At 46.6% G+C, this 24,279-nt stretch overlaps 1 protein-coding gene across 1 annotated transcript in view; it reads left to right on the top strand.

The window, feature by feature from the left end:
* CUL9 (cullin 9) overlaps window positions 1-24,279 on the top strand; it is a 535,945-nt gene that overhangs the window by 49,946 nt on the left and 461,720 nt on the right. Inside the window, exons 2-3 of the mRNA XM_033937681.1 lie at window positions 4,196-4,370; window positions 9,964-10,169. The gene's annotated coding sequence lies outside the window, so the exon portion shown is untranslated. The remainder of the gene's footprint in view (window positions 1-4,195; window positions 4,371-9,963; window positions 10,170-24,279) is intronic.

Genomic DNA, 24,279 nt, shown 5'->3' with positions numbered 1-24,279 from the left:
CTTTCCTCCTCTTCCCTCCAGAACCGGAAGTTACGTCCGGGGGTGGGGGTGGGGGGGTAGGGAAGAGAAGGGAAGCCAGCACGGACAGTGATACCATTAGAGCCCGGATGCATGCGGGAGATAGATCAGTGATGGAGGGAAGTTAAAACTTGCCTTGCTGCTCTTCCTTGCTTCAGGCCTTCCTGGCTGCCGGGTCCTGCCTACTTTCTGTTTCCGCGAAGGCAGAACCTGACAATGAGGAAGGCCCGAAGTAAGTAAAAGCAGCAAGTTGTAAGCTTCACTCCCTCGCTGACCTATGGAAGATAGGTCAGCGACGGAGGGAAGCTTACAACTTGCCTAGCGACTCTGCTGACGGGTGTGTGACATGGGAAGGATGGGAAGAGAAATGCTGCTGCACCCAATGGGGGAGGGGAGAAGAGGGGGAAGATAAATGTTCTGCTGCTGCACCCATTTATTTTTGGGGGGAGGGAAGAGAAATGCTGATGCTGCACCCTATTTTTTTGGGGAGGGAGGGGGAATAGAAAAGTTGCTGCAGCCAATTGGAGGGAAAGAGAAGTGCTGCTGCACCCAATTGGGGAGGGGAAGAGAAGTGCTGCAGCAGCACTCAATTGGGGAGAGAGAGGGGAGAAGGAAGACCAGGGAGAGCAGAGGAGAGATGCCAAGACCATGGGAGAGAGGGAAAAGAAAGGAGCTACCAGACCATGGGGGGGGATATGTCAGGGCATATGGGGGGAGGGGGCAGATGCCAGACCAGGTGAAAAGAAGGAAGGAGAGAAAGGAAGGAGAAGAGATGCCAGATGATGGAGTGGGAGGGGGAGATTGAAGGAGAGGAGAGAGATGCCAGGGTATGAGGGGAAGAAAGGGAAACTAAAGGAAACAAAATGCCAGACCAGAGGGAAAGAAAGGAGATGCCAAGGCATGGGCAGAGAGAAGGGAAGGAGATAGAGATGCCAGACCATGGGGTGGAGTGGGAAGGAAGGAAAGGAGACGAGAGAGATACCAGAGCATAGGGGAGGGGGTGTTGAAATGAATCATGTACAAAGGAGAGAAAAGGCACAGGATATACAGTTTATTGAAGGGACATAGAAAGAGGGAAGATACCATATGGAACAGAGAGAGGGTGGACATTGGATGGAAAGGGCAGAGAGGGTGGACAGTGGATGGAAGGGGTAGAAAGAGAGAGCAGAGACTGGGTGGAAGAGGCAAAGTGAGAGGACAGATCTTGCATGGAAGGGAGCGAGGACAAACGCTGAATAGAAAGAAAAGAGCGAAGAGAAATAATTAAAGCAGAAATGACAAAAGGTAGAAAAAAAAATTTTTGTTGTTTTACGTAGAATCAAGTAATATTGTAAAGTTTATAAATAGGAAATGGAAAATAAGGCAATTTTTTTGGGACTCAACCCCTTTCCTCAGGTCAGGACAGGATATTATAACAGTAGTATACTGTACTGCGCAGTTGCCCAAATGGTTGATTGTGATCGACCAATAGATCGCAAAGGCAATGTGAGTCGATCGCGTTGCCTTTGCGATCTTTTTCTTCCTGCCTCCCCGAGCCAGGCCAGGCACGTACAAGCACCGGACTCACAAGACTTCACTTCCGACGTCAATTTTGATGTCAGAGAGGAAGTTCTGGGTCAGCCAATCGCTGCCTGGCTGGCCCAGAACTTCCTCTCCGACGTTAGAATTAACATCGGAGGTGAAGTCTTGCGAGTCCGGCACTTGTACATGCCTGGCCTGGCTCGGGGAAGCAGCAGGGAGAAATCGGCGCGATGGCTTGGGGGGGACAGTAGAAGAGAGAAAGAAAGAGAGACAGAAAGAAAAGGGGAGGGGCATAAATAAAGAAAGATTGGATTTAAAGTCAGAAGAAGTGCAACTAGAGACTCATGAAATCACCAGACAAAAAGGTAGGAAAAATGATTTTATTTTCAATTTAGTGATCAAAATGTGTCTATATTTTGCACTATGGTCCCCTTTTACTAAACCTGATAGTGGTTTTTAGCGAAGGGAGCCTATGAGCATTGAGAGCAGTATGGGGCATTCAGCGTAGCTCCCTGCGCTAAAAACTGCTATCGCGATTTACTAAAAGGGAGAGGGTATATTTGTCTATTTTTGTATAGTTGTTACTGGGGTGACATTGCATATTTTAAAGTCATCTGCCTTGACCTCTGAAAAACCCACAAATACAAATGATAATTAACATTTTCTCTGCATATAGTGAACTTTGTGTTTTTTTTAAATTTTATTGTTGGTAGATCATTTTGACTTGGTCATTTTAAAAAGTAGCTCGCAAGCCAAAAAAGTGTAGGCACCCCTGCTGTACTGTCTTGAAAGATTTGGCCTCTGAAAGCTAATTGAAAAATAGATTAGTCCAATAAAATGATATTTTCTTATTTCTCATTATTTGTTTTATTTCTATTTGTTAATTTGTAAAGTGGTGATTGTTATGTAGAAGTTTTTTCAAATTTACATCTACTGTCTTTATATTTTGCACTATATTAGGGGACGTGTCACTATTTCTCTGGTGTTGCATTGTATGCAGAGTCTGGTTTCTTGGTTCAGTTTAACTTTTGTCTACATATTTCTATTTTTAGTTTGTGATTATTCCATATTGGGCGAGGGTGTATCTGTGTTCTGTGTCTATGAAATGGTCATGGCTTTCTGTTCGCATCGACTACAGGATCAATTGACTGTGCAGGATCTGGCTTGTTTAGTTTTACAATGCGTGTGTTGGTGTTCTAGTGCTCAAGTGTTTAAGATGCTGCCTTTTCCTAGGTGCACCCTTGTTGTGTGATTCATGGATTATTACTAAAAATCTTTTTTTATATAGATGAGGGGGTTGTTAAAAAATGATCAGCACTGGGTATGCCACTAGATTTAAAGACCTTATTCTAACTTTACTATTGATGTAGGTGTTGTCCCACCCACCACCCCCACATACACAGTATAAAGAATTAAATTAAAGTTGTATTAATATCAAGCAGCTTTCAAATGACATTATAAGCAAATAAAAATAAAATATTTTTAATACATTGATAATTATTACCTGCATCCCTACCTATTGTTCTTATCCTTAAGTGTGCTTTATTAAACATTGTAGTTCATTCCCTTTTCCCAACTGTGTGCAGTTAGTTTATTTGTCCTTTGTTAACGTCCAGTAAATTAACATTGTCCTGTTTAATATTTTAACTCTAACATGTTTTGTCTCTTTTAAAAATGTTTTCTTTTACTGATACTGTACACCGCTTAGAAATTTGATTAAGCGGTTTAAATTTTTTTAAATAAACTTGAAACTAAACTGTTTTGCCCTAGCTCTCACTTTGATCTTTATCTGCTACTTTTTTTATTTTGCTGTAGTGCAATCACACAGGTCTCCTTCAAGGCTCAGTAATACCTCTCCATAAATTATGTGGAAGAGGTCTGGAAGTGGGGATAGCATCTATTTCATATCCTCAGTGAGACCTCAGGAAGGAACCTAGTGATCAAAACATTATTAGAGGTGCTGTAGAGCCATTTCTTGTATGACTGGATGAGCTATATTTATCTTTTTTTTTTTTTTTTTTAGTTGTTTAAATTCATGCAGAAATAAATGGCTAGATTGAACCTAATGACTTCATTAACGCCTTTCACTTTTTTAAACCTCTATACCTTTTGAAAGAGGACAAATATCTAATTATTCCCTTCTAAAATTGGATACTTCTTAAATTTAGTAAAAATATTTTGGCACAAGTGTCAAACCTTAAAAAAGGAAGTCATATTGAGATTTGGAAAATAATAATAATTAACTAATAAAAACAGTACACATTTAGGGCTCCTTTTACTAAGCTGCGATAGCTGTTTTAGCATTTGCAGAATTGCCGCATGCGCTAGATGCTAACACCAGCATTGAGCTTGCATTAGTTTTCCCGCGTAGTGCGGGGGTTTGCGCGCACTAATATTCTGTGCACACTAAAAATGCTAGCGCACCTTAGTAAAAGAGGGGATTAATTTTCCCCATCACCAAATTTCCCCATCCCGCCCCACCCGGCTACTTTTTCATGCCACCAGGCTGGAAAAAATTTCTGGGGAGAACACTGCACACCTTAATAAAAGGAGCCCTTAGTCTTAGTAGAAGTTTAGGGTTACAACCTCTCCAACCCCATGCCGGCTCTTTGGTGGAAACAAAATAAATAAAAAAGACTTTTCCTCTCTCTTTTAGGTCCTACTTCACGCTTGCTGTCTTAACACCAGCTCTCAAAGGATACACGTTTCAAATCTGACATATTGTAATCGTGTATCCTATGGCTGTACAACCTTCATTAGCAGTCCTGTGGCATTTTTCAAATTGCTCCTTGTCGAATGGTGCACTTCACACTCTCAGCATTTGGTTTCCAGTAAGTAATCTTTTCCTTTTTCTTTTTTTCCCTATTTATTACTCTAGAGCACATGTGTCAAACACAAGGCCTGCGGGCCGAATTTGGCCCGCGACAGTGCTCCCGGAACTTTCCCTTCTCGTGGCCCGGCATGTCTTCCCTCCTGCCGTCGCATTGAAAAATCTTCCGGTCTCGGCAGTGATTCAGCAACGTTGTCCACAGCTCCCCTTCTTTGCTTTCCATTTGCCGTGATCCACCCAGGCAGAAACAGAAAGTTGCGTCTTTGGAGACAGACCATGGCAGACGGAAAGTAGGAAGGGGAGCTGCGGACAACGTTGCTGAATCACTGCCAAGGCTGGAAGATTTTTCAGCGTGACAGTGACATCAGACCTGCGCAGGAGAGAAGACATACTGGGCCGTGAGAAGGGGAAGTTCCAGGAGCACTGCCGCAGGCTACTTTTTCAGCGTGACGGAGACATGGGACCACGCAGAGAGAAGGGGGAGGACATGCTGGGCCGGGGAAGCCTCCTGGACTAACTGGCTCTTTCTTTGTTTGGTTTGTTGGTTTTTTTTTAAATTCTTTATTTATAATTTTAACAATTGACTATTTTTACAAGTCAAACAAGAAACATACAGTATAAAATGAAATATAAGACTCCAAATTATTTAAAAGGTATCTCATTACTTTTTTTTAATTATTATTTATTTGTCATTTTCATAAACATATCATAGAAACATAGAAACATAGAAACATAGAAAGATGACGGCAGAAAAGGGCCACAGCCCATCAAGTCTGCCCACTCTATTGACCCACCCCATTGAGTGCTAGTGACCCAGTTCCTTAACTTGACCCTCGTAGGGATCCCACGTGTATGTCCCATTTATTCTTAAAATCAAGCACGCTGGTGGCCTTGATCACCTGCACCGGAAGTTTGTTCCAGTGATCTACCACCCTTTCCGTGAAGAAATACTTCCTTGTGTCACCACTAAATTTCCCCCCTCTGAGTTTGAGGGGGTGCCCCCTTGTGACCGAGGGTCCCTTGGGAAAGAATATATCATTTTCCATCTCGACGCGACCAGTGACGTACTTAAATGTCTCAATCATGTCGCCCCGTTCTCTGCGCTCCTCCAGGGTATAGAGCTGCAGTTTGCCCAGTCTTTCTTCGTATGAGAGACCCTTGAGTCCGGCGACCATCCTGGTGGCCATCCGCTGGACCGATTCAGCTCGAAGCACTTCTTTCCGGTAATGTGGCCTCCAGAATTGCACACAGTATTCCAGATGAGGTCTCACCATGGTTCTGTAGAGTGGCATTATGACTTCAGGTTTGCGGCTGACAAAGCTTCGATTGATACATCCCATCATTTGCCTTGCCTTAGATGAGGCCTTCTCTACTTGTTTAGCAGCTTTCATGTCTGCACTGATGATTACCCCCAAGTCCCGTTCCTCTGACGTCCTAGCTAGCGTTTCTCCATTCAAGGAGTATGTTCTGCATGGATTTCCGCTGCCGAGATGCATGACCTTACATTTATTAGCGTTGAAGCCCAGCTGCCATGTCGAGGACCAGTTTTCCAGCGTGATCAGATCCTGCGTCATACTGTCCTTGAGGTTGCTTTCACTTACTATGTTACACAGTTTGGCATCATCGGCAAACAGTGATACTTTACCCTGAAGCCCCCGGGTTAGGTCTCTTATGAATATGTTAAAAAGGGATGGTCCCAGGACTGAGCCCTGCGGCACTCCGCTAGTCACCTCCGAAGTCTCAGAGAGGGTGCCGTTGACCACCACCCTCTGAAGTCTTCCACTCAGCCAATCATTGACCCATGCAGTTAGTTTCTCACCCAACCCCATTGATTTCATCTTGTTTAATAGTCTACGGTGTGGGACACTGTCGAAAGCTTTACTGAAATCCAAGTATACTATGTCCAGAGCCTCTCCTGAGTCTAGTTTTCCTGTCACCCAATCAAAGAAGCTTATAAGATTAGATTGGCATGACCTGCCTCTTGTGAATCCATGTTGACAGGGATCCCTTAGATTCCCTTCATCCAATATCGAGTCTAATTTACCTTTGAGTAGAGTTTCCATGAGTTTACACACTATTGATGTGAGACTCACAGGTCTGTAGTTCGCTGCCTCTGCTCTGCAACCCTTTTTGTGCAGAGGAACGACGTTTGCTGTTTTCCAGTCCAGGGGTACTCTCCCTGTACTTAGGGAGAGATTGAAGAGCATGGCTAACGGTTTTGCCAGAACATCGCCTAGTTCCCTGAGCACTCTTGGATGCAACTCGTCCGGTCCCATGGCTTTGTTCACCTTGAGTCCTGACAGTTCTCTGTAAACATCAGCTGGTGTGAACTCAAAATTCTGAAATGGGTCTTCCTTGCTTTGCATTGCTTCCAGCTGTGGCCCGTGTCCTGGGGCCACGTGTCCTGTGGCCCGTGTCCTGTATCAAGTATACACGTGTACAGAAAGGCAGAACTAATCAAAGAATATAAATTTCCCTATTTAGATTAACCACAATCAAAACAAAATAGACATTAATCTACACCTCAAGTCCTCAAATCATAAATCCAAGAAGTAGAGCAGCGAGCCTACTGAAATAGGTCATAGAAATATAAAGAAAGGAAAACAGGGATACAAGGAAGTGACAAATTAAACACTGAGCACACATGTTGTAGTCCCAGCTTTCAGGTGTGCAGCTGACAAAAAGGTTGTCAGTTGTGTAGGATCAAAGAAAACATATTTTTGCTTTTGATACAATATCACACATTTACATGGGTGACGTAGAAAGAAGGAAGCTCCAAGAGCAATAACTCCCGGTTTCAAAATCAAGAATTCATGTCAACGCTTCTGGATATCTCGTGCCAGATCCGGGAACATTTGTATTCTAAATCCCAAGAATTCTTTTAACTTATTTTTAAAGTAAAATCGCAGCAACCAGTTTTTATCTGGTGCCAAGGCAACAGTAAGAAGTAAAGTTGCAGGTGTCGCTATTTCCTTATCCGACTGTTCCAACATCAACAACATATTTAAGTCCTGTTGAACCTCTTGTGGTATCTGTAGTTTTTGATATTGTCCTTCATCCCTTCGTATGGGCAAATAATAGACCTGAGTAAACGGTGGAAGCAAATCTTCTGATATGCCCAATATTTCAATCATATACCTTTTTATCATATTTCTTGGAGGTATTGTTGCCACTCTAACTTTACTATTGATTAATTAGTCTGAGATTATTATTACGAGAGAAGTTATCCAAAGCTTCCAATTTTCTTCTCATATTTATATTATCTCTCATTAGTGTTTTAGTAATTTGTTTAGTGGCATCTTTTGAGTCTTTGAGGTCCTGCATATCAGTTTGTAAACTTTTAATATATGCTTCATGTTTAATTTCTGTTCAATTTGACAAATTTGAGGTTTAAGAGATATTGCCAGGTCCGCCACTAGATCCCATATCGCCTCAAGAGTTATTTCTCGGGGTTTCTCTATTGTAAAAGATTTTTCAGGCAAAGTTAGAGGATTTAATACAACTGACCATGTTCTGCTGGAAGCTGTTCCCCTGAAAGCTGTGCTCCCTCCTGCTGTTAGAGCCCTCAGCCAACACAGGACTCTCCAAGCAGGAGTCCGAATCCAGTCTCCCCTGTCTGGTGTCCATAGCCTCACGGGACAGGAGCTCACCGCCCTCCGATGGCTCCTCCACCCGAGGGGAGCTGGCGGTCTGAGGAAGAGGGGGAGGTGCTCTGGCGTCGGGACTCAGTGAGATCTACAGTCCCGGGGAGACAGCCTCCTGCTCGCCAACGAGAGCCTCCAACGGGAAAGCCGACGCCACCGCCAACACTTCCTGCATCCAGCAGATTAGATCCTCGATATTGCCGATTCTAGCAGGGTCGGGGCGCCGCGAGGCTGCAGCGGTACTTCGGCCCCTTCTTTTTGGCATTTCTTAGGTAAGAACGCGTCTCGAGAAGAAAAGAAAAACCAAGAAATTCAATAGAGAGTCTAGCCAGGATGCTCAGCTGGCTGTCCCATCGGCCATCTTGGATTCCCCCTGTATCTCCTTATTACAAAGAATAGTTAGTCCTCTATATATCTTGGGGATGTAGCTGAAGTATAACTGAAATAAAACATAGGAAACCAAATAGCAAGGAAATAAAGAATGGAGGCCTAACTGCTCATGAATAATTCTTTTCCTGAGCTATCTTGAAAACAGCAAGACTCATGTGGGAGATACTGATTGCTCTCTAGCTGAAATAAATTTGGACAACTGCTGTGGTTCATAAAAAACAAATCTGTTATATTTATATATCAACATGTACTTACAGGGCTATCTTAGAACAAAAGTTGCCCCTAACTGAGCTGCCTGAGGCCTCAAAATGAGAAATTGTTTCCTTCTCTTCTGGGTAGAATGAGATACAACTGGTACATCCTTATATTTAAAGAACATCTTAAGCATCAATTCCCTATCAGAGTCAATAGCAAACTGTACAATCAATGTGGCTGGAACCTGGACCTCAGTATCCGACCTCTCCAGGAAATTAGTCAGATCCAGACTATCAGCAGACACCTTCTGCTGGCTAGGATTTTGAGATTTGACTGTCGTAGGAAGGTAATATATTTTTGAGAGAGGTGGGTATGAGGTTTCGCGCACTTTCAGAATTTCACTCAAATACATTTTAAACATTGCTAAGGCAGTTATAGGATGGACTTTAGGAAAGTTAATAATCCAGAGATTACATCTCCTAATAGAATTTTCCATCATTTCTTGCTTAAAGTGCAAACTGACACTGTCCTTAGCCCAAGTTAGAGCTTGTACTTCCAAGGTTTTTATAAAGTCACTCGCTTTACTCTCTAAACTTGTTACCTTGGTCTTAAGATCGAAATTTTCTGAAAGTACTGTAGTACATCGTGTGAAAAGTTGCTGAATTTGGTTCCCAAGAGAAGTTTGCATATTAGATATAACATCCCATATCGATTCCATTGTAAAGACCTTAGGCCTCTGTAAGGGGAACAGCTTCTTCTCCAGAGCTCCCTGCAGCACCCAGTGTACCTAAAACCGCCTCAATTAGGGAAGAAACTTCATGAGTTTGCTGTATTCTCATCACCAACTGGAAAGATGTCGCCTGTTCTTGGAGGAATCTCGGGACCCCAGATGATAGCCATTGGAACTAGGGTTGATGGCGGTTGAACGTTTTTATTTTATTTTTCTCATTCTTTGGCTTGTAATTATTATGATCATTTAACATCAGATCTTAATGCTTTTTTGGAATATATTTTATTTTTATTTCTCTCTATACTTATTTTTATCTTTGTTTTATTTACTTTAATTATTATTTTAATTATATCTTTAATTTATTTATTCATTACTTAGTGGAATATTCATTTCTATCTCTATCTCTGTCTTTATATTTTTATCTTTAATTTTCATAAATTGTCTCTTCAGGTACTTTAGTTAGATTGTGAGCCTTTGGGACAGTTAGGGAATTTCCAAGTACCTATCTTATTTATTTTTATTTATTGTATCTTTTAATGCATCATTTTTGTAAACTGCTTAGAAACCTCACGGTTATTAGCGGTATATAAGAATTAAATTAAATTAAATTAATACCTCCTCTTGTCTCCTTTCAGAGTCAATCCTCCTGCTCCGTGGGGCCAGCAAGAAAAACTCCTGGGCCAGCACATCTAAAACCAACTCTCCCATTGCACTGGGACAGCTGGATGGACTACGCTTTTCAGAGGATAGAGTGACATCTTCGAGGGAAAAATTTTACGCCTGTTTGCGAAACAGTGTCGTCTGAGAACACCCGGACTTTAGACTTTTTCTTCACCATCCGGTAAGCAGGAAAAGTTCTTATTACAGGCACGATGGCGTCTCCGGGAAAGCATCAGACCGCCATCTTGTTAACGCTCCGCCCCCTCTTTCTTTGTTTTTTAAGTAGGAAGGGTATTAAAAGCAGCGCCAGATTGGGCATAGGGGGAGAGCTTATGGGGCCAGAAACAGTGGACAGAGAGAGAGAGAGATGGTGAGCAATGTTCTGAAGGGAGAGAAGTTGGACCTGGGAAAGAGATACTTGAAGGGAGAACTGTGGGAGAGAGAGGGAAGAGAAAGTGGGAAAGGGAGGGAGGCAGGCAGGGGTAGAGATGGGATGGGTGGCAGGTGGGAAGAGAAAGGAAGAGAGGTTGGATATGGGGGTGGAAGGGAGAGAGAGAGATGCAGCATCTTTTTTTTTTTCCCTTCCATCTCACTGTTCAGCATCAAGGGGGGAGGGAAGAAGAACAACAGAAAAGAAAAGGAGGAAAATGGGAGAGCTAGGGACTGAGAGGAGATGGAGAGTTAAGAGGTACTGTGTTTCCCCAAAAATAAGCCCTGCCCCCAAAATAAGCCCTAGTCCCGGAATTCGCTGGCAGCAACTGTTCAACCCACTACCGCCACAGCCCCCACCATGCAGCCAAACCCTGTTGACCCTCCATCCTTCCCTCCCTTCCAACCGCGAGCGAGCCCTACCTTGATCCAAAGCAGCGTCAGGCCAGCAGTACTCTAAACAGGCTGCTTCAGTCTTGACCGTCGGGGATTTCACTCTGCCGTCTTGACCGTCGGGGATTTCACTGATGGGCAAGGGGTCCTGCTGCACGAGGGATGGGAGGGAGGGAAGGATAGAAACTGGGCAAATTTCTGCTGCACAAGGAGATGGGAGTGGAGAAAAGATGATGCACATGTAGGAGAGAGAAAGGAAAGAGGAAGAATTGGGGTGAAGAAGAGGAAGGGAGAGATGATTATGCGCATACTCCGAAAATAAGACCTAGAGTGATTTTGGGCCCAAAATTAATAGAAAACACTGTCTTATTTTTGGGGGAAACACGGTGGTTGAAAATTTAAAAAGAAGGGTAGGAAAGAGGGCAAGATTTGAGTGGACAGATGCAAGAAAAGAAAATGTTAAGAAAGCTGAATGGGAAAAATCAATATGTTGGAGACAGGCATAAGGAGGGAATGGAACAAGAGAGAAGAGGAGAAAAAATGGGCAGCAGACACTGGAAAGAAAATTAGTAGAAGATAGACAAAAAGCAGTAAGAGAAACTGGGACCAAGATGATGGAAAAGCAAAATGACCAGACAACAAAAGGTAGAAAAAAATCATTGTATTTTCTATTATCCCAGGACAAGCAGGCAGCATATTCTCACATGTGGGTGACGTCATCTACGGAGCCCCAGCGCGGACAGCTTTTCAAGCAAACTTGATTGAAGTTTCAAGTTTGCTACACTGCACCACGCATGTGCATGCCTTCTTGCCCACTAGAGGGCGCATCCCACCTCGTGGTCCTCAGTTCAGTTTTTTCCGCGGAGCCAGAAGCCCTGTGGAAATTGAGCTCTGCTCTTTTTTGCCTTCTGTCGCCGCGTCCGGTGAATTTTGATCGGTCGCTGTGCTGTACTTCGTTGCTTTTTGTTGTTTTGATTGTTAGTTTAAAAAAAAACAAAACAACAAAAAACGTTTATTTTAGTTCGGCTCCGGAGGCTCCCGTGAGCCGCGGCCGGCCTTGCTTTCGGCTGGGTCGGTTTTTCATGTCCCGTCCCTTGACGGGTTTCAAGAAGTGCACCCGGTGTGAGCAGTTACTTTCCATTACCGACCCACACCGGTGGTGCTTGCTCTGCTTAGGACCCGAGCATCCGACTGACTCTTGCGATCGGTGCTCCACCTTTCAGGCCAGAGCGCTCCGCCGACGCCGTGCCAGGATGGCGGAGCTCTTCGCGGTTGACTCCGCGCCGGGGAAGGCCTCGACGTCGGCCTCGGCTTTGGCCCCGGCCTCGACCTCGGCCTCGGGATCCTCGGCTTCGCCGCGTCCCTCGACATCGAAGCCTACGCCTCCGATGAAACCTGCCTCGGGTAAGTCCTCTCTTCCATCCCCGACTCCAGGGTCGACAAAGAAACCATCTTCGGGCTCCTCGACGGCGGGTGGGTCGTCCTCGGCCCCGCCAAAAACTATGGCCACTAATGCCCCGAGGGAATACTCGATACCGAGGTCGCCCTCCAGGGAGCATCCCCCGGCCTCGGACCTGCCTACCATGGTGGGGATCCCGGCGTTCCAAGATTTGCTCCGAGCATTGATTGCCACGGAGCTGTCTGGAGCCCTCGAGCACTTGCAGCAGGCTTCGGCCTCGACAGCTTCGGCCTCGAGGGCCCCGGCCTCTGCGGCCTCTGTCTCGACTCCCTCGGCCTCGGGTACCGGGGCGGCACCGACCTCGGCCCCGACCTTACCCTCGACTTCGGCCTCAGGGGCCCCGCCTGAGAGTAGCGTTAGGTCCCGTGACAAGGTGCGCAGGGTGAGGCGGATCTCCTCCTCCTCTTCCTCAAGGTCCTCCCGGGACTCCTCGCCCTCGGGTCGGCCTCGGGCGAGGCGTCGTCCGAGGAAGCCTAAGCGTTCGCGAGGTTCTCCTCGGCGACGTGGTTGCTCCTCGCCACTCGGGGGCAAGGCTTTGCGGGTCTCGGAGCTCCGCCTCGATAATCCGAGGCTGTTCCGTTCCCCAGCGAGAGGGGGTTCGCGTGACTCCTCGCCAAAGAGGAGGGGGCGTGCCTCGGTGCCTCGGACACCTGGGACCTCTCCCAGGGGTTCTTCGAGACGTAGACGTTCCCCGACCCCCTCGAGGCCATTGGATCTGGCCTCTTGGGAATCCGGGTCCGGTAGGGAACCACGCTATTCCCACGAGGCTTCCCCCTTCTGTTCGGCGGGGAGGTCGAGAACCCCCTCGCCGCCCGCCAGACCGTCCTCTTTTTCCACTTTTGTGCAGGACATGGCGCGTGCCTTGGGTCTAGACCTCATGGCTGGATCTCAATACACCAAGGAGTTCCTCGAGGAGCAGGACCTTCCCACTCCCCTGAGGGAAACTCCCCAACTCCCCTTGAATAAGGTCCTTCATCAGACCTTCCTTAAGAACCTGACTTCACCTCTTACAGTCACAGCGGTGCCGTCTAAGATGGAGTCAAAGTACAGGACTATCCCACCCAAGGGATTCGATAAGGCTCAACTCTCCCACCAGTCTTTGCTGGTTGAGTCGGCGCTGAAAAAGTCACAACCCTCCAGAGTTTCTGCGGCGGTCCTGCCCGGCAGGGAGGGTCGGACCCTGGACAAGTTTGGTCGTCGCCTCTATTCGAATTCCCTTATGGCAACCAGAGTGCTCAATTATGCCTTTACATTCTCATCCTACTTACGTGGCATGGTGAAGGACCTTCCTCAGTATCACGACGATCTACCAGATTCCCGTAGGGAAGGATTCGCCAGGTTTATGTCCAACCTGTCTCAATTGCGCCTGTACCTGTTCCACGCTGTGTACGACGCGTTTGAGTTGGTGTCGAGGGTGTCTGCATTCGCTGTAGCTATGCGCTGCCTAGCGTGGCTACGCACCCTCGATATGGACTCAAACCTGCAGGAACGCCTAGCGGATTTACCTTGCGTGGGGTCCGAGTTATTTGATGAGTCCCTAGAGGCGGCGACCAAACGGTTGTCGGAGCAGGAGCGCTCGTTGGCCTCGTTGGTCCGTCCGAAACCTAGGGCCACGCCGCAGAAACCCTTCTGGCCTCCTCCGAGGCGTTACCCTCAGAAGTCGACGCCGGCCTTTTCTAGGCCTCCGCCACGGCGTCCACCTCAACAGGGAAGAGGGGGACAAACGAAACCTCCGGCGCAGGCTGCGTCCAAGCCAGCGCCGTCCTTTTGACGTGCTATGCGGATGGGGCCGGCCCCCCTCCACAATCGCGCCGGTCCCCCTTCCCATAGGGGGTCGACTCCGGTCCTTTTATGCGGCTTGGACCGAGATAACATCCGACGCTTGGGTGCTCCGGACCGTCTCCGAGGGCTACTCTCTCAATTTTTGGTCTGCGCCACCAGAACAGTCACCGGGGGCTTGCCCATACAATCGGACCCAGCTCCCCATCCTCATGGCCGAGGCCAGGGCCTTGTTGAGGCTTCGAGCGGTGGAACCTGTACACCCCGATCAGCGGGGGCGGGGGTTTTACTCCCGTTACTTTTTGGTCCCAAAAAAGACCGGGGACTTGCGCCCCATTCTAGACCTCAGAAAGCTCAACAAGTTCCTGGTCCGGGAGAAGTTCAGGATGTTGTCACTTCCGGTATTGTATCCTCTCTTGGAGGAAGGGGACTGGATGTGCTCCCTAGACCTGAAGGAAGCGTATACCCATGTTCCGGTGCATCCCACCTTCCGCAAATTCTTACGGTTCCAGGTGGGCGAGTTACACCTACAGTACTGGGTCCTCCCCTTCGGCCTGGCTTCGTCCCCTCGAGTCTTCACGAAGTGTATGGTGGTAGTAGCTGCAGCCCTGAGGTCTCGGGGGCTTCAGGTCTTCCCATACCTGGACGATTGGCTGATCAAGGCCCCAACCAGGGAGGGGGTTATCTCAGCGACCCGACAGTCTATCATCTTCCTTCAGCGACTGGGGTTCGAAGTGAACTTTCCCAAGTCACAGTTGTGCCCGACCCAATCACTTCAATTTATAGGCGCAGTGCTGGACACTGTTCGCCTTCGTTCGTTCCTCCCTCCTCCTCGTTTGGAGGCTTTGGTTCGGTTGAGCCGTCTGATTTCTCGGCTACCTGTGGTCTCGGCTCAGCGCATGATGATGCTTCTGGGCCACATGGCGTCTACGGTCCACGTCACTCCGTTCGCCAGACTGCACCTGAGAATCCCTCAGTGGACTCTGGCCTCTCAGTGGCGCCAGGATTGCGATCCTGCCTCTTGTCTCATAGCGGTTACTCCTTCTTTGAGACGATCGCTCCGTTGGTGGACCGTCTCTTCGAATCTTTCTGGGGATTTGCTCTTTCTCGTCCCTCCACATCGCAAGGTTCTGACCACGGACTCCTCGGAGTACGCGTGGGGGGCCCACCTCGACGGTCTGCGGACCCAGGGCCTGTGGTCGGCGGAGGACCGACGCTGTCACATCAATGTGTTGGAGCTTCGTGCCATCTTTCTGGCGGCTCGCGCATTCTGCCACCTACTCCACGATCAGGTAGTCCTCGTGCGTACGGACAACCAGGTGGCCATGTATTATGTGAACAAGCAAGGTGGGACAGGCTCTTGGTCCCTTTGCCGGGAAGCTCTACGCCTTTGGGAATGGGCGATCTCCCAGAACATCTTCCTACAGGCGGTCTATATCCAGGGAGAACGGAACTGCTTGGCAGACAAACTCAGTCGGCTTCTCCAGCCGCACGAGTGGTCACTCAACTCCAGAGTCCTGCGCGAGGTATTCGACCGCTGGGGGACTCCGCAGGTGGATCTGTTTGCCTCTCCGGAGACTCACAAACTACCCCTGTATTGTTCTCGGATGTACTCCCCGGACCGTCTAGAAGCAGATGCCTTTCTTCTCGACTGGGGAGGGAGGTTCCTTTATGCGTTTCCTCCTATTCCCCTGATCTTGAGGACGTTGGTTCGTCTCAAATCATCCAGAGCAACTATGATTCTCATTGCGCCTCGGTGGCCCCGTCAACACTGGTTCTCCCTGCTTCTTCAACTCAGTGTCAGGGAGCCTCTGCTTCTGCCTGTGTTTCCCTCTCTGCTATCTCAGAGTCGGAGTTCGCTGTTGCATCCCAATCTTCAGTCGTTACACCTGACCGCTTGGTTCCTTTCCCCCTGACTTCGGTCCCGGTTTCTCAGTCGGTGAGGGAAGTGTTGGAAGCCTCACGCAAGGTCTCGACCAGGCTTTGTTATTCCCAGAAATGGACCAGGTTTTCCTCCTGGTGTTCCTCGCGTCATCTGGAACCGGATTCGGTCCCGGTGTCTTCGGTACTGGACTACTTGTTGCATCTATCTAATTCAGGCCTGAAGACGACATCCGTTCGGGTGCATCTCAGTGCCATTTCTGCTTTCCACCGTCACTTGGAAGGATGTTCTCTTTCGCTTCATCCTCTGGTGTCTCGTTTCACGAAGGGTCTACTCAATGTTTGTCCCCCTCTGAAGCCTCCTCCCGTCGTTTGGGATTTGAATGTTGTCTTAGCTCAACTGATGAAACCTCCCTTTGAGCCTATCGACAAGTCTCTCTTGAAATTTCTTACTTGGAAAGTGGTATTTCTGATTGCCCTCACATCTGCTCGACGGATTAGTGAGCTGCAAGCTTTGGTTGCGGACCCGCCTTTTACTGTGTTTCAACATGACAAGGTGGTTCTCCGCACCCATCCTAAATTTTTGCCTAAAGTGGTGTCTGATTTCCACCTCAATCAGTCCATTGTCCTTCCTGTGTTCTTTCCTAAGCCTCACTCCCATCCTGGCGAGACGGCGCTCCACACGCTTGACTGTAAGAGGGCGTTGGCATTTTATCTCCAACGTACCAGGTCTCATCGGAAGGTTCCTCAATTGTTTTTGTCCTTTGATCCTAATCGTTTAGGACACCCTGTTTCCAAGCGCACCTTGTCCAACTGGTTGGCTGCTTGTATTTCTTTTTGCTACGCTCAGGCTGGTCTCCCGCTTCCGGGTCGAGTCACGGGGCATAAGGTCCGGGCGATGGCAGCTTCGGTTGCTTTCCTCCGATCCACTCCTATGGAGGACATATGTAAAGCTGCCACTTGGTCTTCGGTTCATACGTTCACCTCCCACTACTGTCTGGACACTTTGTCCAGAAGCGACGGCCGGTTTGGCCAGTCGGTGTTACGTAATCTGTTTTCCTAAATGGCCATCCTCCCACCTGCCCTTTTTTGGTTGGCTTGGAGGTCACCCACATGTGAGAATATGCTGCCTGCTTGTCCTGGGATAAATCACAGTTACTTACCGTAACAGGTGTTATCCAGGGACAGCAGGCAGATATTCTCACAACCCGCCCGCCTCCCCGGGGATGGCTTCTTTGCTGGTTATGGAACTGAGGACCACGAGGTGGGATGCGCCCTCTAGTGGGCAAGAAGGCATGCACATGCGTGGTGCAGTGTAGCAAACTTGAAACTTCAATCAAGTTTGCTTGAAAAGCTGTCCGCGCTGGGGCTCCGTAGATGACGTCACCCACATGTGAGAATATCTGCCTGCTGTCCCTGGATAACACCTGTTACGGTAAGTAACTGTGCTTTTTGTGATTACAATATGTCAGATTTGAAACGTGTATCCTTTGAGAGCTGGTGTTAAGACAGCAAGCGTGAAGTAGGACCTAAAAGAGAGAGGAAAAGTCTTTTTTATTTATTTTGTTTCCACCACAGAGCCGGCATGGGGTTGGAGAGGTTGTAACCCTAGACTTCTACTAAGACTAAGGGCTCCTTTTATTAAGATGTGTTATATGCTAAGATGCCCACAGGAATATAGTGGATGCCTTAGTATTTAGCATGCGCTAATCTTTAGCGTGCACCTTAATAAAAGGACCCCTGAGTATCTTAATAAAAAATTTGGCCTGTGCTCTAGATTTCGGCCCCTTATGTGATTGACGCCCCCGACTTAGATAGTCACTTATTAATGAAGGATCACATTCTGAATGTTGTTAAGAGTGCGTTCCTGCAGATGAGAATACTCTCTAGATTGAAGCCAATGTTATCAATGCTAGATTTTCAAATAGCAATCCAAAGTCTTGTCTTTACTAAACTAGACTTTTGTAACGCGTTATTTTTGGACGTAACAAAATCAAAAATGCATGCTTTACAAGTTATATAAAATACAGCAACAAGGATGATCACAGGGGTATCTCACTATGAGCATATATCGCCAGTGCTGAAGCAATTACATTGGTTGCCCATAGAGTACCGTATTGAATACAAAACTTTGACTATAATACATTATATACACTTTGGGGAGGCACCACAGTATTTGACTCGGACACTATTAAAATATATGCCAAAATGAGACACTCAGACACTGAGAAAATTCATGATGTGCACTATAAAAAGACCTGGATAGCAGCAATTTTGGTAGCTGGCCCCAAACTATGGAATGCAATGAAAGATTCATTGAGATTGTATTCTGAAAAAAACTGCTAAAAACCCATCTCCTTGTTAGTTTTCTCTAAATAAGGAGCTGTCGGTAGTTCTTTACAAGGACCAAATTTGAACTGAGGCCTTATTTTAAATTGTGCATAGATGTTTGAATTTGTACATAGATGTTTGAATTTGAATTTTTTAAAGAAATAAAATAGTTGCCCGTGTGATTATAAATCTGTTAGGGATAGGTGTGTCACCACCTCTATTATGTCATGAATGGTATCAATCTGGGGTATATAGTGACTCAATATCCATTGTTACCAGGATAATATCTTCAAAATCGCCATCAAAGTCTTTGAGAATTGAAATCATATGTGAAGAATCATGTACATATGGCTTGGTTTTAGGGCGAAGGGGCGTAAGAAATAATCTACAAAATCTGATAGAGACTCTAGAATAGAGCCATTGCCAGAGACAATGGGTCAGTTAAAGATTTGTGTATCTTCGGTAGGATGTAAATGGTTGGTAAAACATGATGTTCAGTAGTCAAAAACATTTTTTTCTTTTTTTTTTCAAAATGTGTTTTATTAAATTTCAATACAAAGAAAGACAAGTGCCGCACACAAAAATACAAGAAAATACCCAGTCAAGTGAAACCCACCATACCCACCCATCTATCCCTCCATCCACCCAACCTCTACAATCAATCATTAACCAAAATGTGATCCAACTCCAGTGTGTCACAGATCAAGAAAATTAAACATTTAACATATGACTTCGTGCCCTAGAAGTTAAAGTGGACCAAAATGGCTTCCACCAAGAGCAAAACGCCCATCCAGGTAGGGTTTCCAAAGAGGTCAGTAACAATCTTTCCATAGATGCTTGCTGTATCATAAACATGTACCAATGAGCAAGAGTGGGGTAATCAGTAGAGATCAACAATTCAAAATCACTTTCTTTCCCAGCAAAAAAGTGCGATTCATAAATCCTCAAAAACCTTTAGGAGAAGAATGAGACGGAGTGTCTAAAATAAACAACATTTCCGGACCAAGCACAAAAGTATAGTGCCACATGTCTACTATATGCTGATGCATCAATGTTGTTCTTTCTCAGCTTATGAAGCCTCCATTTGAACCTCTTAACAAGGCTCCTCTGAAGTATCTCAGTTGGAAAGTAGTGTTTCTCATTGGCCTCACTTCTGCTCGTTGAGTCAGTGAGCTTCAAGCTTTGGTTGCGGATCCCCCTTTTACAGTGTTTCATCATGACAAGGTGGTCCTTCGCACCCATTCCAAATTCCTCCTCGGAATTTCATCTGAATTAATCCATTGTTCTTCCAGTGTTTTTTCCAAAGCCTCATTCTCACCCTGGAGAATCTGCTCTTCATACTCTGGACTGTAAACGTGATTTGGCTTTCTACCTGGAACGCACCAAGCCTCACAGAACTGCTCCTCAACTTTTCATTTCCTTTGATCCGAACAAGTTGGGGCGCCCTATCTCTAAGCGCACCATCTCCAACTGGATGGCGGCTTCTATCTCTTTCTGCTATGCTCAGGCTGGATTACCCCTTCACAGTAAAGTCACAGCCCATAAGGTCAGAGAAATGGCAGCCTCTGTAGCCTTCCTCAGATTGACACCAATTGAGGAGATTTGTAAGGCTGCTACTTGGTCCTCGGTTCATACCTTCACTTCTCATTATTGTCTGGATAATTTCTCCAGACGGGATGGACAGTTTGGCTAAACAGTATTACAAAATTTATTCTCCTAAGTTGCCAACTCTCCCACCATCCCATTGTGGTTAGCTTGGAGGTCACCCACTAGTGAGAATACCTGCCTGCTTGTCCTGGGATAAAGCAATGTTACTTACCGTAACAGTTGTTATCCAGGGACAGCAGGCAGCTATTCTCACGTCCCACCCACCTCCCCTGGGTTGGCTTCTCTGCTAGCTATCTGAACTGAGGAGACACGCCCGGTGCATCGGGCGGGAAGGCACTCGCTCATGCGCGGTGTGGACGACTCGAAACTTCTAAAGTTTTTACAAGCAAGTATGCTTGTGAGACGTTCGCATCGGGGCTCCGTCGGATGACATCACCCACTAGTGAGAATAGCTGCCTGCTGTCCCTGGATAACAACTGTTACGGTAAGTAACATTGCTTTTTCGCTTTATATTGATAGGACGGAGACCGAGAGAGACGTAACAGGAGCTTTATAATTCATTTCAATCAAAAGTACCTTTGGGGTGATCAGGGCCGCTCGATGCAGTCCTCTTTTGATCATTTAGTCAGTAACCACACAAGGTAAATCTGCAGACCATTTATCCATGTAATACTCATACTGCAGTTCATTCAGGCTCTCCTGAAAATGACGATGGTGATACCGCAAACCAATCTGCATCTGCGCTGATAGGCATAACGCCTCAGAAAGAAGCTCCATGCATCGGTCTGTAAGGCAATCCTGAGGTAAGGATCAAAGGTAAGAGGACATCTGCGTGTAGGAGAACCAGTCTCGATCTTACCATTTTAACTCCCCGATAAGGTCAGCCAAGGATTTCAAGGATCCTGTAGAATGAACAACCTGGAATATATATTGCGTGTTAGTGACTTTCCAAACTGAGGAAGAAGAAGGTGACAATCCAGGAACAAAGTCTCTTTTTCCCAAAAAAGGCAAATATGGTGTCACTGTAGAAGGAACATGAAGATGCTAGCACAAAATCCTCCACAACCGACGTCGTGGTAACAGAAGGTCCCTTGCTGATGAGGTTTTTGGAGGCAGATGTTTAGTGTGTATCAAATAGCTGAAATGATAAGGAGCACACAAAGTCAATTCTTGAGGGGTGGCTGAAAAATGTCTGGTGTTCCGGAACCAATCATTTAAATGTCTCATTTGACATGCCTGGGACAATAGCTTTAAACTATGCAGTCCCAGGCCACCCCTGTCCTTTGGCTGCATCAGTGCAGACAAGGACAATCTTGCCTTCTTACCATTCCACAAATACTGCCTTAAATATTTACTAAGTTCCTTATCATGTTTAGTTGACAATAAAACAGGAATCATTTGATAGACATAAAGCTACTGTGGCACCAAAACCATATTATACAATGCAATCTTCCCCATTAAGGTCAATGAAAAAATTTGCCAATTCTGCAGTTTCTGTTTAGTAAGTGTCAGTAGTGATCCTATATTCAGAGTGTGAGATCTGGAGAGATTCAAATACCTAAATAAGTCAAATAATCCAAAGTCCAAGTTAAAAGAAAATCCCCCCCTCCAATTTCCCGGAATATCTAGGGACAAGAGCAGAACCTTTGATTTCAGTTTGTTCAGTACCATACCCGAATTCCAAGGCTCTAGGTAAGGAATGCTGTGGGTTGCCAAGGGTCAGAAGCAAGTCCGCAAAAGCCAACACCCGCAGTTGCGATGGACCCTCTGGCAGTCCCTGTAATTCATCATCCAACATAATAGTTTGCAAAATAGGGTCCAGATAGAGGAGAAACAAAAATGTGAACAAAGGACTCCCCTGTCTAGTTTCTCTAGCTATGGTGACATCAATTTCTGCTGGGCAGCTACCTGCACCGAGTAATCATTGAATAAAAGCACCTTGGACACTTCATACTCCAGTGCTCCGGACCTCTGAAAGGTTTTGAGGATTGCTTCTTTATCCCTCCAGCAGTTGATGCGGGCAATAGCCGTGCGCGGCTGCCTGCCATCTGCAGCTTTGCTGCCAATGCAGTGGGCCCTCTCACATTCACAGCGCGGACCAGAGCCTGTCAAGCTGAGCTTCTCTGACAGGCAGGAGCTAAAGATGTCGTACAGCTCCGGGTCTTTTACTGTCTCAGGGAGGCCTACTAAACACAAGTTATTGCGCCTACTCCAATTCTCAAATTCCTCCAGCCGGTCCTTTATCTCGGCGCCCTGATTGTGGAGCTCTGTCACCTGGGCCGCCAGTGCTGTAGACGTGTCCTCTGTAGTCGAGACCTGCTGCTCTACCTCCACAATCCACCGGTTCTGGGAGTCAAACTTCTCGTTGATCTCTTCTACTGCCGACTGTAGCTTGTTCAGGCAGTCCGCCAAAGCTGCTGAGACAGAGCGTGTTATCTCCTGAATCAAGTCACCCGCTGGGATGGTAAAAAACGCAGGCTCCGCCACCATCTTGGCTGTGGGTGACTGGAACTTATCTTGAGCTGGCTTAGCTGTGCGAATGGGCATACCCAGCACCGCTCCTCAGACTGATCCCTGCTGAAAAGATCGGGCAGCCTGTTGCAGCTCTCGGGGGTGGGAGTGGGGGGAGGGAAGTCAAAAATGGTGAGATTGCAGGATGAAATAGCCGAATTTCACCAGGGTGGGAGCAGAGCTCTCCTCTCCTGTGACCGTTCAGACAGGCTGCATCACATGAACCCCCCACCACCACTTTTCTGCAGTTTAATAGTGATCTCTACCAAGCTGACCCTGCCACCCTGGAACATGAGATAGATGCTTATTTAGATTTTATTCTATTGGAGGCTCTTTCTGAGGGGAAGGTGGCCCGCTTGTCTTGACCGATCACTGTTGATGAAGTAGAGGCAGTTGTTCATTCTCTGTCCCTGAACACTGAACCTGGATTAGACGGGTTTATGAACAAATTTAAAGAGCGTTTCAACATTTGTTGGTACTGGTGTTGGTCCACGTGTTTAATAGTTTTGATGAAACTCACCCCTTCCTCAGACTTGGCGTATGGCGGCGGTGACGCTTATCCATAAAAAGGGCAAAGATCCAACCTCTTGTGCGGCATACCGGCCAATCTCATTGCTGATTATAAAATCTTTACCAAAGTCTTGGCCTTGAGATTACAGGCCCATATGCCTCACTTAGTTCATATGGATCAAGTGGGATTTGATAATATTAAAACGGATTTACACCTTATGTGGCATGCCCATCGTGAGGGCACCCCATCGCTGGTACTGTCTCTTGACGCTGAAAAAACATTCATCCAGGTGAGTACCTATTCACAGTCTTACATAAAATGGGTATTAGCGCTTTTATGATTGGTTGCAATTGTTATATGACGCCTCCCCTCTCCCGACTCAAACTTAATGGTACTCTGTTGCCTGCTATTACTTTGGCTTGTGGGACGCACCAAGGATGTGCCCTCTCTCCCCTGCTTTTTGTGCTCTCTGTGGAGCTGTTGGCGAGTCAGATTTGATCTCAGGGTGCTATTCAGGGGATTCAGTAACATAAAATCTTACTATATGCTGATGATATTTTACTCTTGTTACGTAACCCGGAGCTATCTTTACCTCATGCGATACGGGAATTGGAGCACTTTGTCCCACTCTCTGGCTTTAAAGCCAATATAGCTAAGTCTGAGATACTAAATGTAAATTTGGAGGCTAGGGTGGTCCGGAGGTTTCAGATTGCATTTCCCTTTCCTTGGGCCTTTAATTTTATTACCTATTTGGGGGTGAATTTAACTGCAGACCATAAGTTTAATTTTTCGGCTCGCCTTCATGCTTTATTTTATGATCTTGAGCGTTGGGAAGGGTTGAATCTTAGCTGGATAAGCCAAATTTCGGCTATCAGAATGATGATTTTACCTCAACTATTGTATGCATTTCTAGCCCTCCCCATAGTGTTGCCTGCTGATTTTTTTCGTCTGTTATTGCAAAAGGTTTTTGCGTATATTTGGCGAAAGAAACCACCACAGGTCCATCGGACTATTCTTTATAGATCTCAATTGGAAAGGGGGGATGGGAATTCCCAATTGTCGATTGTATTACAAGGCTGCTCTTCTGCAGGAAGTGGTCATATGGGTCACTTATGAAGATCATCCATGGATTCATAGTGAACAGAGCTTTCTTCTAAGGGTTTCTCTTTGGATGTTACCTTAGGTCCCATAGGACCGTTTGCGGTTGGCGTTGCGAACGCCTAACCCATTTTTGCAGGCGATACTTCGGTGCTGGTATGTACTCCATCAGCGGATGTTCACGGGGCCATTGTTCTTTGCTCACATGGCCATTGTGGCCTTCTTGCCTGCTGGTTCACCAGGCAGTGAGGCTACTATTCGCCGTAAGTGGATCCTGGCGGGCCTTCGCAC

This window comes from Geotrypetes seraphini, chromosome 3 (genome assembly GCF_902459505.1).
Source record: "Geotrypetes seraphini chromosome 3, aGeoSer1.1, whole genome shotgun sequence".
In the NCBI taxonomy this organism is placed as follows: Eukaryota; Metazoa; Chordata; class Amphibia; order Gymnophiona; family Dermophiidae; genus Geotrypetes; species Geotrypetes seraphini.
The sequence above is the reverse complement of the archived record's forward strand: the minus strand, read 5'-3'. Positions and strand labels throughout refer to the sequence as shown.